At 42.6% G+C, this 14,313-nt stretch overlaps 1 non-coding gene across 1 annotated transcript; it reads left to right on the top strand.

The window, feature by feature from the left end:
- The first annotated feature begins 13,993 nt into the window (after nucleotides 1–13,993).
- Nucleotides 13,994–14,101, top strand: LOC130977385 (small nucleolar RNA R71). The gene has a single exon (XR_009085077.1). It is a non-coding gene; the product is annotated as a small nucleolar RNA R71 (small nucleolar RNA).
- Nucleotides 14,102–14,313: the final 212 nt, after the last annotated feature.

Below are 14,313 nucleotides of genomic sequence, written 5' to 3'. Positions count from 1 at the left end.
CTCCATTAAACACCCATCAGGCATAATAGAGGACATGATTGTCAAGGTTGGGCCATTTGCCTTTCCAACTGACTTTGTGGTGCTGGAAATGGAGGAGCACAAGAGTGCAACTCTCATTCTAGGAAGACCTTTCCTAGCAACTAGACGAACTCTCATTGATGTACAAAAAGGGGAAGTAACCCTGAGAGTCAATGAGGATGAGTTCAAGTTGAATGCTGTGAAAGCTATGCAGCATCCAGACACACCAAATGACTACATGGGCGCTGACATTATTGACTCTCTGGTAGAAGAGATCAATATGACTGAAAGCCTAGAGTCAGAGCTTGAAGACATCTTTAAAGATGCTCAACCTGATCAAGAAGAACCAGAGGAGACAAAGGAATTTTCGAAAATTCCTCAGGAGGAGGATAAACCTCCCAAACCTGAACTCAAACCTCTACCACCATCCCTGAAGTATGCATTTCTGGGAGGGGGTGAAACTTTTCCAGTGATTATAAGCTCTGCTTTAAATCCACAGGAAGAGGAAGCACTGATTCAAGTGCTAAGGACACACAAGACAGCTCTTGGGTGGTCCATAAGTGATCTCAAGGGCTTTAGCCCAGCTAGATGCATGCACAAGATCCTGGTGGAGGATAATGCCAAACCAGTGGTCCAACCACAGAGGAGGCTAAATCCAGCCATGAAGGAGGTGGTGCAGAAAGAGGTCACTAAGTTACTAGAGGCTGGGATTATTTATCCTATTTCTGATAGCCCCTGGGTGAGCCCTGTCCAAGTTGTCCCCTAAAAGGGAGGCATGACAGTGGTTCATAATGAAAAAAATGAACTGGTTCCTACAAGAACAGTCACAGGGTGGTGTATGTGTATTGACTACAGAAGGCTCAATACAGCCACCAGAAAGGATCATTTTCCTTTACCATTCATAGACCAAATGCTAGAAAGACTAGCTGGTCATGATTACTACTGCTTTTTGGATGGCTATTCAGGTTACAACCAAATTGCAGTAGACCCTCAGGACCAAGAGAAAACAACATTTACTTGCCCTTCTGGCGTGTTTGCCTATAGGAGGATGCCTTTTGGTCTGTGCAATGCACCTGCAACCTTTCAGAGGTGCATGCTCTCTATCTTCTCAGATATGGTAGAGAAATTCTTGGAAGTCTTCATGGACGACTTTTCAGTATATGGAGACTCATTTAGCTCCTGTCTTAATCACCTAGCACTTGTCCTGAAAAGGTGCCAAGAGACTAACCTGGTTTTAAACTGGGAGAAATGTCACTTTATGGTGACTGAGGGAATTGTCCTTGGTCACAAAATTTCAAGCAGGGGAATAGAGGTGGATAAGGCAAAGGTAGAGGTAATTGAAAAATTACCACCACCTGCCAATGTTAAGGCAATCAGAAGCTTTCTGGGGCATGCAGGATTCTACAGAAGGTTTATAAAGGATTTTTCAAAAATTGCAAAACCTTTGAGTAACCTGCTAGCTGCTGACACACCAATTGTGTTTGACACACAGTGTCAGCAGGCGTTTGAGACTCTGAAAGCTAAGCTGGTCGCAGCACCAGTCATCTCTGCACCAGATTGGACATTGCCATTTGAATTAATGTGTGATGCCAGTGACCATGCCATTGGTGCAGTGTTGGGACAGAGGCATAACAAGCTTCTGCACATCATTTATTATGCCAGCCGTGTTCTAAATGACGCACAGAAGAACTACACAACCACAGAAAAAGAATTACTTGCAGTGGTCTATGCCATTGACAAGTTTAGATCCTACCTAGTGGGATCAAAGGTGATTGTGTACACTGACCATGCTGCTCTTAAATACTTACTCACAAAGCAGGATTCAAAACCCAGGCTTATAAGATGGGTGTTGCTTCTGCAAGAGTTTGATATAGAAATAAGAGACAGAAAAGGGACAGAGAACCAAGTAGCTGATCATCTGTCCCGAATAGAACCAGTAGCTGGGACGTCCCTCCCTTCTACTGAGATCTCTGAGACTTTCCCAGATGAGCAACTCTTTGCCATTCAGGAAGCTCCATGGTTTGCAGATATTGCAAATTATAAAGCCGTAAGGTTCATACCCAAGGAGTACAGCAGTGTGCAAAGAAAGAAATTAATTTCAGATGCCAAGTACTACCTCTGGGATGAACCATATCTCTTTAAGAGATGTGCTGACGGAGTGATCCGCAGATGTGTACCCAGAGAAGAAGCACAAAGGATCCTATGGCATTGCCATGGATCACAGTATGGAGGACATTTTGGAAGTGAGCGAACAGCCACTAAAGTCCTCCAGTGTGGCTTCTACTGGCCTACTCTCTATAAAAATTCCCGAGAGTTTGTGCGTAACTGTGACAGTTGCCAAAGAGCTGGTAACCTGCCTCACGGATATGCCATGCCTCAACAAGGGATATTAGAGATAGAATTGTTTGATGTATGGAGAATTGACTTCATGGGTCCATTCCCACCATCATACTCAAACACTTATATTCTGGTGGCAGTGGACTATGTATCTAAGTGGGTAGAAGCAATTGCTACACCCACTAATGATACCAAGACCGTGCTAAAATTCCTCCAGAAACACATCTTTAGCAGATTTGGTGTTCCCAGAGTACTAATCAGTGATGGGGGCACTCATTTCTGCAATAGACAGCTGCACTCTGCTATGGTCAGATATGGAATTAGCCACAAAGTGGCAACTCCGTATCATCCACAGACAAATGGGCAAGCTGAAGTCTCTAACAGAGAGCTAAAAAGAATCCTAGAACGGACTGTAATAGCCCGAAGAAAGGATTGGGCAAAGAGCTTGGATGATGCTCTGTGGGCATACAGAACAGCATTCAAGACTCCTATAGGAACCTCTCCATACCAATTGGTGTATGGGAAGGCCTGTCATCTGCCCGTGGAACTGGAACACAAAGCCTACTGGGCAACCAGATTCCTAAACATGGATGCTCAGTTAGCAGGTGAAAAAAGATTGCTCCAGTTAAATGAGCTAGAGGAGTTCAGACTCAATGCCTTTGAAAATGCAAAAATTTATAAGGAAAAGGCAAAGAAGTGGCATGACAAGAAATTGTCAACCAAAGTCTTTGAGCCAGGACAAAAAGTTCTGCTCTTCAACTCCAGGCTCAGATTGTTTCCTGGAAAACTTAAATCCCGGTGGAGGGGTCCGTATGTGATCACAGGAGTGTCACTATATGGATATGTTGAGCTTCAGGATATTGATTCTGACAAAAAGTTCATTGTTAATGGACAGAGAATCAAGCATTATCTTGAAAGCAATTTTGAGCAGGAATGCTCAAAACTGAGACTTGAGTGATTCTCAGTGAAAGTCCAGCTAAAGACAGTAAAGAAGCGCTTGCTGGGAGGCAACCCAGTCATTAGGAGGTTATATGATTTGTTTCTACAGAGGCAAGTATCAAAAATGAAGGAATTCACAGAGTTACAGAAAGATTCAGCTCAAAAAGCAGAGAAAATGAGCTTACTGGCGAAAAAACGCCAGTAAGGGACATTTTGGGCGTTAAACGCCAGAATGGGTATCATTCTGGGCGTTTAACGCCAGGAATGGTGCCATTTTGGGCGTTAAACGCCAGAATGGGCACCATTCTGGGCGTTTAACGCCAGGTGTGCAGCATCCTGGGCGTTTAGAAAAACGCCCAGTGATAAAGGAATTCTGGCGTTTAACGCCAGCCAGGGCACCTGGCTGGGCGTTAAACGCCCAAAAGGGGCATCAAATGGGCGTTAAACGCCAGAATGGGTGCCATTCTGGGCGTTTAACGCCAGAAAGGTGGGGGGGACCACAATTTTGTTTTCAAATCAAATTTTTTCAAACTTTCCTTTTCTTACCCATACTCTGCAAATTGCTGAAGGAACAAGAGAAGCAGGGGCGTGAAATCCAAGAATTGAAACGCCAAAAGCTCTCCTCTCAAGCTGAGGGAGCATCCACTTCTCAAAATTAATGTTGTTGAGTCCTAACTCTGTGAAAACCTCTATCATTAGGAGCCTATCTTTGCGTTTTTTTTTGTTTTCTATTTTATAGTCTGATCTTATATCTATTTTTGAGTCTTGTTCTTAATTCATAATTAATAAAATTTAAAGATTATGCCTTAAAGTTATGAATGTCCTATGAATCCATCACCTCTCTTAAATGAAAAATGCTCTAATCACAAAAGAACAAGAAGTACAGGATTTCGAATTTATCTCTGAAACTAGTTGAATTAGTTTAATGTGGTGAAAATACTTTTTGTTTTCTGAATGAATGCTTGAACAGTGCATATGTCTCTTGAATTTGTTGTTTTGAGAATGTTAAAAATTGTTGGCTCTTGAAAGAATGAGGAAAAAGAGAACTGTTATTGAGGATCTGAAAAATCATCAATATGATTCTTGAAGCAAGAAAAAAGCAGTGAAAAAAAAATTTCGGAAAAAAAAGAGAGAAAAAGAAAGAAAAAGAAAGAAATAAAGTTGTGACCCAAAACAAAAAGAGTGTGCTTAAGAACCCTGGACACCTCTAATTGGGGACTCTAGCAAAGCTGAGTCACAATCTGAAAAGGTTCACCCAATTATGTGTCTGTGGCATGTATGTATCCGGTGGTAATACTGGAAGACAGAGTGCTTTGGGCCACAGCCAAGACTCATACACTAGCTATGATCAAGAATCATTATACTTAACTGGGAGAATCAATAACACTATCTGAGTTCTGAGTTCTCATAGATGCCAATCAATCTGAACTTCAAAGGATAGAGTGAGATGCCAAAACTGTTCGGAGCGAAAAAGCTACTAGTCCCGCTCATCTAATTGGAACTATGTTTCTTTGATATTTTGGAGTCTATAGTATATTCTCTTCTTTTTATCCTATTTTGATTTTCAGTTGCTTGGGGACAAGCAACAATTTAAGTTTGGTGTTGTGATGAGCGGATAATTTGTACCTTTTTTGGCATTGTTTTTAGTATGTTTTTAGTATGATTTAGTTAGTTTTTAGTATATTTTTATTAGTTTTTAGTTAAAAATCACTTTTCTGGACTTTACTATGAGTTTGTGTGTTTTTCTGTGATTTCAGGTATTTTCTGGCTGAAATTGAGGGTCCTGAGCAAAAATCAGATTCAGAGACTGAAAAGGACTGCAGATGCTGTTGGATTCTGACCTCCCTGCACTCGAAGTGGATTTTCTGGAGCTACAGATACCCAATTTGCGCGCTCTCAATGGCGTTGGAAATTAGACATCCTGGGCTTTCCAGCAATATATGATAGTTCATACTTTGCCCAAGATTTGATGGCCCAAACCGGCGTTCAAAGTCACCCTCAGGAATTCCAGCGTTAAACGCTGGAACTGGCATAAAACTTGGAGTTAAACGCCCAAACTGGCATGAAAGCTGGCGTTTAACTCCAGAAAAGGTCTCTACACATGAAAGCTTCAATGCTCAGCCCAAGCACACACCAAGTGGGCCCGGAAGTGGATTTTTCTGTCATTTACTCATTTCTGTAAAACCTTAGGTTACTAGTTTACTATTAATAGGATCTTTTGACATTGTATCAGGACCTCATGACACTTTACACGTTTCTTTGTGTACCTTCCACGGCATGAGTCTCTAAACCCCATGGTTGGGGGTGAGGAGCTCTGCTGTGTCTTGATGGATTAATGCAATTACTACTGTTTCTTATTCAATCATGCTTGCTTCCATTCTAAGATATCACTTGCTCTTAACCCGGATGAATGTGATGATCCGTGACACTCATCATCATTCTCAACTATGAACGTGTGCCTGACAACCACCTCCGTTCTACTTTAGATTAAGTAGATATCTCTTGGATTCTTTAACCGGAATCTTCGTGGTATAAGCTAGAACTGATGACGGCATTCAATAGAATTCGGAAGGTCTAAACCTTGTCTGTGGTATTCTGAGTAGGATTCAATGATTGAATGACTGTGACGTGCTTCAAACTCCTAGCAGGCGGGGCGTTAGTGACAGACGCAAAAGAATCACTGGATTCTATTCCGGCCTGACCGAGAACCGACAGATGATTAGCCATGCTGTGACAGAGCATAGGAACATTTTCACTGAGAGGATGGGAGGTAGCCACTGACAACGGTGAAACCCTACATACAGCTTGCCATGGAAGGAGTCTTGCGTGTTTGATGAAGAAGACAGTAGGAAAGCAGAGATTCAGAAGATGGAGCATCTCCAAAGCCTCAACCTATTCTCCATTACTGCTTAACAAGTACTTATTTCATGTTCTTTTGCTTTTCACAATCAATCCTGATAATTTCTGATATCCTGACTAAGATTTACAAGATAACCATAGCTTGCTTCAAGCCGACAATCTCCGTGGGATCGACCCTTGCTCACGCAAGGTATTACTTGGACGACCTAGTGCACTTGCTGGTTAGTTGTGCGGGATTGCAAAAGTGTGATTGCAATTTCGTGCACCAGAGAGGGATCTCAACCCCTCTATAAAAATGTGTACCGACCTCTAACACGAAAGAAGTTTTAGAAGAAGTACACAGCGGCATCTGTGGCAATCATCTCGGAGCACGAGCTCTTGCCAAGAAAGTACTCCAAGCCAGATTCTTTTGGCCGACTTTGTAAAAAGAAGCCACCGAGTTCGTTAAGACATGTCCACCATGTTAGAAACATGCCAATTTCCACATCGCCCCACCAGAGGAACTCATCAGCATAGCATCACCTTGGCCATTTGCAAAGTGGGGACTCGACCTCCTCGGACCCTTCCCCCAAAGATCGGGACAGATCAAATTCCTCATTGTAGGGGTAGATTATTTCACAAAATGTATTAAGGCAGAGCCCCTAGTCAATGCCACAGCGCAAAAAAGTCGAAAATTCTTATATAGAAACATTGTCACAAGGTTTGGGGTTCTGGTGCGCGAAATTGTGAACAATACTTTTCACAACTCTCATAATCCCTGGTCATGAACTCCAAAAACTTGGTGGTTCAATTCCATGGCATTACACAACTTCGCACAACTAACCAGCAAGTGCACTGGGTCGTCCAAGTAATACCTTACGTGAGTAAGGGTCGATCCCACGGAGATTGTTAGCATTGAAGCAAGCTATGGTCATCTTGTAAATCTTAGTCAGGCAAACTCAAATGTATATGATGATGAACGAAAATAACATAGAAGATAAGGATAGTGATACTTATGTATATCATTGGTGTAAGAGCTTCAGACAAGCGTATGAAGATGCCTTCCCTTCCGTCTCTCTGCTTTCCTACTGCCTTCATCCAATCCTTTCTTACTCCTTTCCATGGCAAGCTCGTGTAGGGTTTCACTGTTGTCAGCAGCTACCTCCCATCCGCGCAGTGAAAGCTAATGCACGCACTCTGTCACAGTACTGCCAATCACCGGTTTGGTTCCCTCCCCTACCGGAATAGAATCACTCTTTTGCGTCTGTCACTAACGCCCAGTAGGTTACAGGTTTGAAGCACGTCACAGTCATTCAATCATTGAATCCTACTCAGAATACCACAGACAAGGTTAGACCTTCCGGATTCTCTTGAATGCAGCCATCAGTTCTTGCCTATACCACGAAGACTCTGATCTCACGGAATGGTTGGCTCGTTTGTCAGGCGAGCACTCGGTTGTCAGGCGATCAACCATGCATCGTGCAATCAGGAATCCAAGAGATATTCACTAAGCCTCAGATGCTTGTAGAACAAGAATGGTTGTCAGTCACCTTGTTCATGGGTGAGAATGGTGATGGGCGTCAATCATCACCTTCATCATGTTGAAGAACAAGTGATATCTTGGTAAAAGAACAAGCGGAATTGAATGGAAGAACAATAGTAATTGCATTAATACTCGAGGTACAGCAGAGCTCCACACCTTAATCTATGGTGTGTAGAAACTCCACCGTTGAAAATACATAAGAACAAGGTCTAGGCATGGCCGAATGGCCAGCCTCCCAAAGGTCTAAGATAGCATAAAAACAAAGATAGCTACCCAAAGTCTTAGATGTTTCTATACAATAGTAAAAGGTCCTACTTATAGAAAACTAGTACATAGATGAGTAAATGACATAAAAATCCACTTCCGGGCCCACTTGGTGTGTGCTTGGGCTGAGCAATGAAGCAATTTCGTGTAGAGACTCTCCTTGGAGTTAAACGCCAGCTTTAGTGCCAGTTTGGGCGTTTAACTCCCAATTAGGTGCCAGTTCCGGCGTTTAACGCTGGAATTTCTTGAGGTGACTTTGAACGCCGGTTTGGGCCATCAAATCTTGGGCAAAGTATGGACTATTATATATTGCTGGAAAGCCCAGGATGTCTACTTTCCAACGCCGTTGAGAGCGCGCCAATTGGGCTTCTGTAGCTCCAGAAAATCTACTTCGAGTGCAGGGAGGTCAGAATCCAACAGCATCTGCAGTCCTTTTGAGTCTCTGGATCAGATTTTTGCTCAGGTCCCTCAATTTCAGCCAGAAAATACCTGAAATCACAGAAAAACACACAAACTCATAGTAAAGTCCAGAAAAGTGAATTTTAACTAAAAACTAATAAAAATATAATAAAACTCAACTAAAACTACCAAAAACATACTAAAAACAATGCCAAAAGCATACAAATTATCCGCTCATCAGGTTCCTTACTCTATTACCACGGATAATGGCACTCAATTCACAGATGCAGGCTTTAGAATGTTGGTAGCCGACTTGAAAATAAAGCACCAATTCACATCCGTACAACACCCGCAAGCTAATGGATAGGTAGAAGCTGCCAATAAAGTCATACTAGCCAGGTTAAAACGGAGGCTACAGGATGCAAAGAGAGCCTGGGCCGAAGAGCTCCCACAAGTCCTCTGGGCATATTGGACAACCCCACATTCCACTACAAAGAAATCACCATTCCGATTGGCTTATGGAGTAGAGGCAATGATACTGGTAGAAGTCAAAAAAGGACCTCCTAGGATGATCCTCTACAGCGACAAAGTAAACTCCCAACTTCAAAAGGAAGAGCTCGACCTACTTCCGGAAGTCCGAGAAAGAGCTCGGATCAGAGAAGAAGTATTAAAATGTCTCATGGCCTCAAGGTACAATCGAAAGGTAGTGCAGCGAAGCTTCACCAACAATGACCTCATCCTAATCCGAAATGATATCGGAACAAGTCGACCCGGAGAGGGAAAACTAGCGGCTAACTGGAAAGGACCCTACCGAGTCACAGAGGTATTGGGAAAAGGCTACTATAAAGTGTCCAAACTCGAGGGGCGAGAGCTACCAAGGTCGTGCCACGCCTGCAACCTAAGAAGGTATTATAGCTAGAAGTAATAAAAAGATCTTAGGTCAGCAGTGCACTCTTTTTCCTGAAAAAGGTTTTTTAACGAGGCACCAAGACAAGATCTGCAAAATTACTTGACTTAAAAAGGGTAAGACCCACATGTTTATATTTGCATATTTCCTATTTACAAATAAAGTTTTTTCATATTTTCTACAAATTATCTTTATCAAGACGCATTAATCTGAAAATGCAAAAATTCATCGCCCGATTATAAAGCTACAGATCGCCAAAGTGAAAACCAAATTGACTACTCGACAAGGTCGACAAAATGAAAATCGAATTCATCCAAAGTCAGCCAAGAAAAATGCACTCCCCAATTTCTACAAAATTGGCAAGATGAAAAAGTGATGAAAACAGAATAATGCAAGAATTTATCAAAAGTAATCCATAAGAAAAGACGGACCGACACAAAGAAGTCGGACCAGTCAAACAAGCAAAAGTTATAAAAAGTAAATCCATAGAAAAAGAGGCCTGGCCAGCCCTGAAAATGGATTACTAGAAATAACTCAGATTGTGACTCAGCTTTGCTAAAGTCCCCAATTAGAGGTGTCCAGGGTTCTTAAGCACACTCTTAATTGCCTTGGATCACAACTTTATTTCTTTCTTTTTCTTTCTTTTTTTTTTCTTTCTTTTTCGGTTTTTTTTTTCTTTTTTTCTGCTTTTTCTTGCTTCAAGAATCATTTTGAATGATTTTTCAGATCCTCAGTAACATGTCTCCTTTTTCATCATTCTTTCAAGAGCCAACATTCATGAACCACAAATTCAAAAGTCATATGCACTGTTCAAGCATACATTCAGAGAACAAAAGTGTTGCCACCACATCAAAATAATTAAACTATTGTAAAATTCAGAATTCATGCAATTCTTTCCTTTTCAATTAAGCACGTTTTTATTTAAGAGAGGTGATGGATTCATAGGACATTCATAACTTTAAGGCATAGACACTAAGACACTAATGATCACAAGACACAAACATGGATAACCATAAGCATAAAAGTCGAAAAACAGAAGAATAAAGAACAAGGAAATCAAGGAATGGGTCCACCTTAGTGATGGCGGCTCTTTCTTGCTCTTGAAGATCCTATGGAGTGCTTGAGCTCCTCAATGTCTCTTCCTTGTCTTTGTTGCTCCTCCCTCATGATTCTTTGATCTTCTCTAATTTCATGGAGGAGAATGGAGTGTTCTTGATGCTCCACCCTTAGTTGTCCCATGTTGGAACTCAATTCTCCTAGGGAGGTGTTTAGTTGCTCCCAATAATTTTGTGGAGGAAAGTGCATCCCTTGAGGCATCTCAGGGATCTCTTGATGAGAGGGGTCTCTTGTGTACTCCATCCTTTTCTTGGTGATGGGCTTGTCCTCATCAATGGGGGTATCTCCCTCTATGTCAACTCCAACTGAATAACAGAGGTGACAAATGAGGTGAGGAAAGGCTAACCTTGCCAAAGTGGAGGTCTTGTCCGCCACCTTGTAGAGTTTTTGGGCTATAACCTCATGAACTTCCACTTCTTCTTCAATCATGATGCTATGGATCATGATAGCCCGGTCTATGGTAACTTCGGACCGGTTGCTAGTGGGAATGATTGAGCGTTGTATGAACTCTAACCATCCTCTAGCCACGGGCTTGAGGTCATGCCTTCTCAATTGAACCGGCTTTCCTCTTGAATCTTGCTTCCATTGTGCGCCCTCTTCACATATGATTGTGAGGACTTGGTCCAACCTTTGATCAAAGTTGACCCTTCTAGTGTAAGGATGCTCATCTCCTTGCATCATAGGCAAGTTGAATGCCACCCTCACACTCTCCGGACTGAAATCCAAGTATTTCCCCCGAACCATAGTGAGATAATTCTTTGGGTTCGGGTTCACACTTTGGTCATGGTTCTTTGTGATCCATGCATTGGCATAGAACTCTTGAACCATCAAGATTCCGACTTGTTGAATGGGGTTGGTAAGTACTTCCCAACCTCTTCTTCGGATCTCATGGCGGATCTCCGGATATTCACCCTTTTTGAGTGAAAAGGGGACCTCGGGGATCACCTTCTTCAAGGCCACAACTTCATAGAAGTGGTCTTGATGCACCCTTGAGAGGAATCTATCCATCTCCCATGACTCGGAGGTGGAAGCTTTTGCCTTCCCTTTCCTCTTTCTAGAGGTTTCTCCGGCCTTGGATGCCATAAACGGTTATGGAAAAACGAAAAAGCAACGCTTTTACCACACCAAACTTAAAATGTTTGCTCGTCCTCGAGCAAAAGAAGAAAGAAGAGAGTAGAAGAAGAAGAAATGAGGAAGAGGGGGAGGGTGGTGGGTTCGGCCAAGAAGGGAAAGAAGGGGTCTTTAGTTTGTGTGAAAATGAAGGGTTGAAGAAGGGTATATATAGGAGAGAGGGGGGGTAATGGTTCGGCCATGATGGGTGGGTTTGGGAGGGAAAGTGGTTTGAATTTGAAGGGTGAGGTTGGTGGGGATTTATGAAGGATGGATGTGAGTGGTGAAGAGAAAGATGGGATTTGATAGGTGAAGGGTTTTTGGGGAAGAGGTATTGAGGTGATTGGTGAATGGGGGAAGAAGAGAGAGAGTGGTGGTGGGGTCCTGTGGGGTCCACAGATCCTGTGGTGTCAAGGAAATGTCATCCCTGCACCAAATGGCATCAAAATCCACGTTTTGAGCCATTTCTGGCGTTAAACGCCGGGCTGGTGCCCATTCCTGGCGTTTAACGCCAGGTTGTTGCCCTTTTCTGGCGTTTAACGCCAGGCTGGTGCCCCTTTCTGGTGTTAAACGCCCAGAATGGTGCCAGACTGGGCGTTAAACGCCCAACTGCTAGGCTTACTGGCGTTTAAACGCCAGCAGCTTCTTCCTCCAGGGTGTGCTGTTTTTCTTCCTGTTTTTCATTCTGTTTTTGCTTTTTTCATTGTTTTTGTGACTTCTTATGATCATCAACCTACAAAAAAGATAAAATAACAAAAGAAAATAGTTAACTATAAAACATTGGGTTGCCTCCCAACAAGCGCTTCTTTAATGTCATTAGCTTGACAGAGGACTCTCATGGAGCCTCAGAAATGCTCAGAACCGTGTTGGAACCTCCCAACACCAAACTTAGAGTTTGAATGTGGGGGTTCAACACCAAACTTAGAGTTTGGTTGTGGCCTCCCAACACCAAACTTAGAGTTTGACTGTGGGGGCTCTGCTTGGCTCTGTTTTGAGAGAAGCTCTTCATGCTTCCTCTCCATGATGATAGAGGGATGTCCTTGGGCCTTAAACACCAAGGATTCTTCATTCACTTGAATGATCAACTCTCCTCTATCAACATCAATCACAGCCTTTGCTGTGGCTAGGAAGGGTCTGCCAAGGATGATGGATTCATCCATGCACTTCCCAGTCTCTAGGACTATGAAATTAGTAGGGATGTAATGGTCTTCAATCTTCACCAAAACATTCTCTACAAGTCCATGAGCTTGTTTTCTTGAATTGTCTGCCATCTCTAATGAGATTCTTGCAGCTTGCACCTCAAAGATCCCTAATTTCTCCATTACAGAGAGGGGCATGAGGTTTACACTTGACCCTAAGTCACACAAGGCCTTATTGAAGGTCATGGTGCCTATGGTACAAGGTATAGAAAACTTCCCAGGATCCTGCCTCTTTTGAGGCAGTTTCTGCCTAGACAAGTCATCCAGTTCTTTGGTGAGCAAGGGGGGTTCATCCTCCCAAGTCTCATTTCCAAATAACTTGTCATTTAGCTTCATGATTGCTCCAAGGTATTTAGCAACTTGCTCTTCAGTGACATACTCATCCTCTTCAGAGGAAGAATACTCATCAGAGCTCATGAATGGCAGAAGTAAGTCCAATGGAATCTCTATGGTCTCATTTTGAGCCTCAGATTCCCATTGGAACTCAGAGGAGATTGGTACACGCCCACTGAGGTCTTCCTCAGTGGCGTCCTCCTCCTCTCTTTCCTCTCCACATTCGGCCATGGTTATGGCTTTGCACTCTCCTTTTGGATTTTCTTCTGTATTACTTGGGAGAGTACTAGGAGGGAGTTCAGTAACTTTCTTGCTCAGCTGACCCACTTGTCCTTCCAAATTTCTGATGGAGGACCTTGTTTCATTCATGAAACTTTGAGTGGTCTTTATTAGATCAGAGACCATTGTTGCTAAGTCAGAAGTATTCTGCTTAGAACTCTCTGTCTGTTGCTGAGAAGATGATGGAAAAGGCTTGCTATTGCTAAACCTGTTTCTTCCACCATTATTGTTATTGAAACCTTGTTGAGGTCTCTCTTGATTCTTCCATGAGAGATTTGGGTGATTTCTCCATGAAGAATTATAGGTGTTTCCATAGGGTTCTCCTAGGTAATTCACCTCTTCCATGGAAGGGTTCTCAGGATCATAAGCTTCTTCCTCAGATGAAGCATCCTTAGTACTGCTTGGTGCATTTTGCATTCCATACAGACTTTGAGAAATCAAATTGACTTGTTGAGTCAATATTTTATTCTGAGCCAAAATGGCGTTCAGAGTATCAATCTCGAGAACTCCTTTCTTCTGACTTGTCCCATTGTTCACAGGATTTCTCTCAGAAGTGTACATGAATTGGTTATTTGCAACCATTTCAATGAGCTCTTGAGCTTCTGTAGGCGTCTTCTTCAGATGAAGAGATCCTCCAGCAGAGCTATCCAAGGACATCTTAGATAGTTCAGAGAGACTATCATAGAAAATACCTATGATGCTCCATTCAGAAAGCATGTCAGAAGGACATCTTCTGATCAATTGTTTGTATCTTTCCCAAGCTTCATAGAGGGATTCTCCATCCTTCTGTCTGAAGGTTTGGACTTCCACTCTAAGCTTACTCCATCTTTGTGGTGGAAAGAACTTTGCCAAGAAGGCATTGACTAGCTTTTCCCAAGAGTCCAGGCTTTCTTTAGGTTGAGAATCCAACCATATTCTAGCTCTGTCTCTTACAGCAAAAGGGAATAGCATCAGTCTGTAGACCTCAGGGTTAACCCCATTAGTCTTGACTGTGTCACAGATTTGCAAGAATTCAGCTAAAAACTGATGAG

This window comes from Arachis stenosperma, chromosome 4 (assembly GCF_014773155.1).
Source record: "Arachis stenosperma cultivar V10309 chromosome 4, arast.V10309.gnm1.PFL2, whole genome shotgun sequence".
In the NCBI taxonomy this organism is placed as follows: Eukaryota; Viridiplantae; Streptophyta; class Magnoliopsida; order Fabales; family Fabaceae; genus Arachis; species Arachis stenosperma.
The sequence above is the reverse complement of the archived record's forward strand: the minus strand, read 5'-3'. Positions and strand labels throughout refer to the sequence as shown.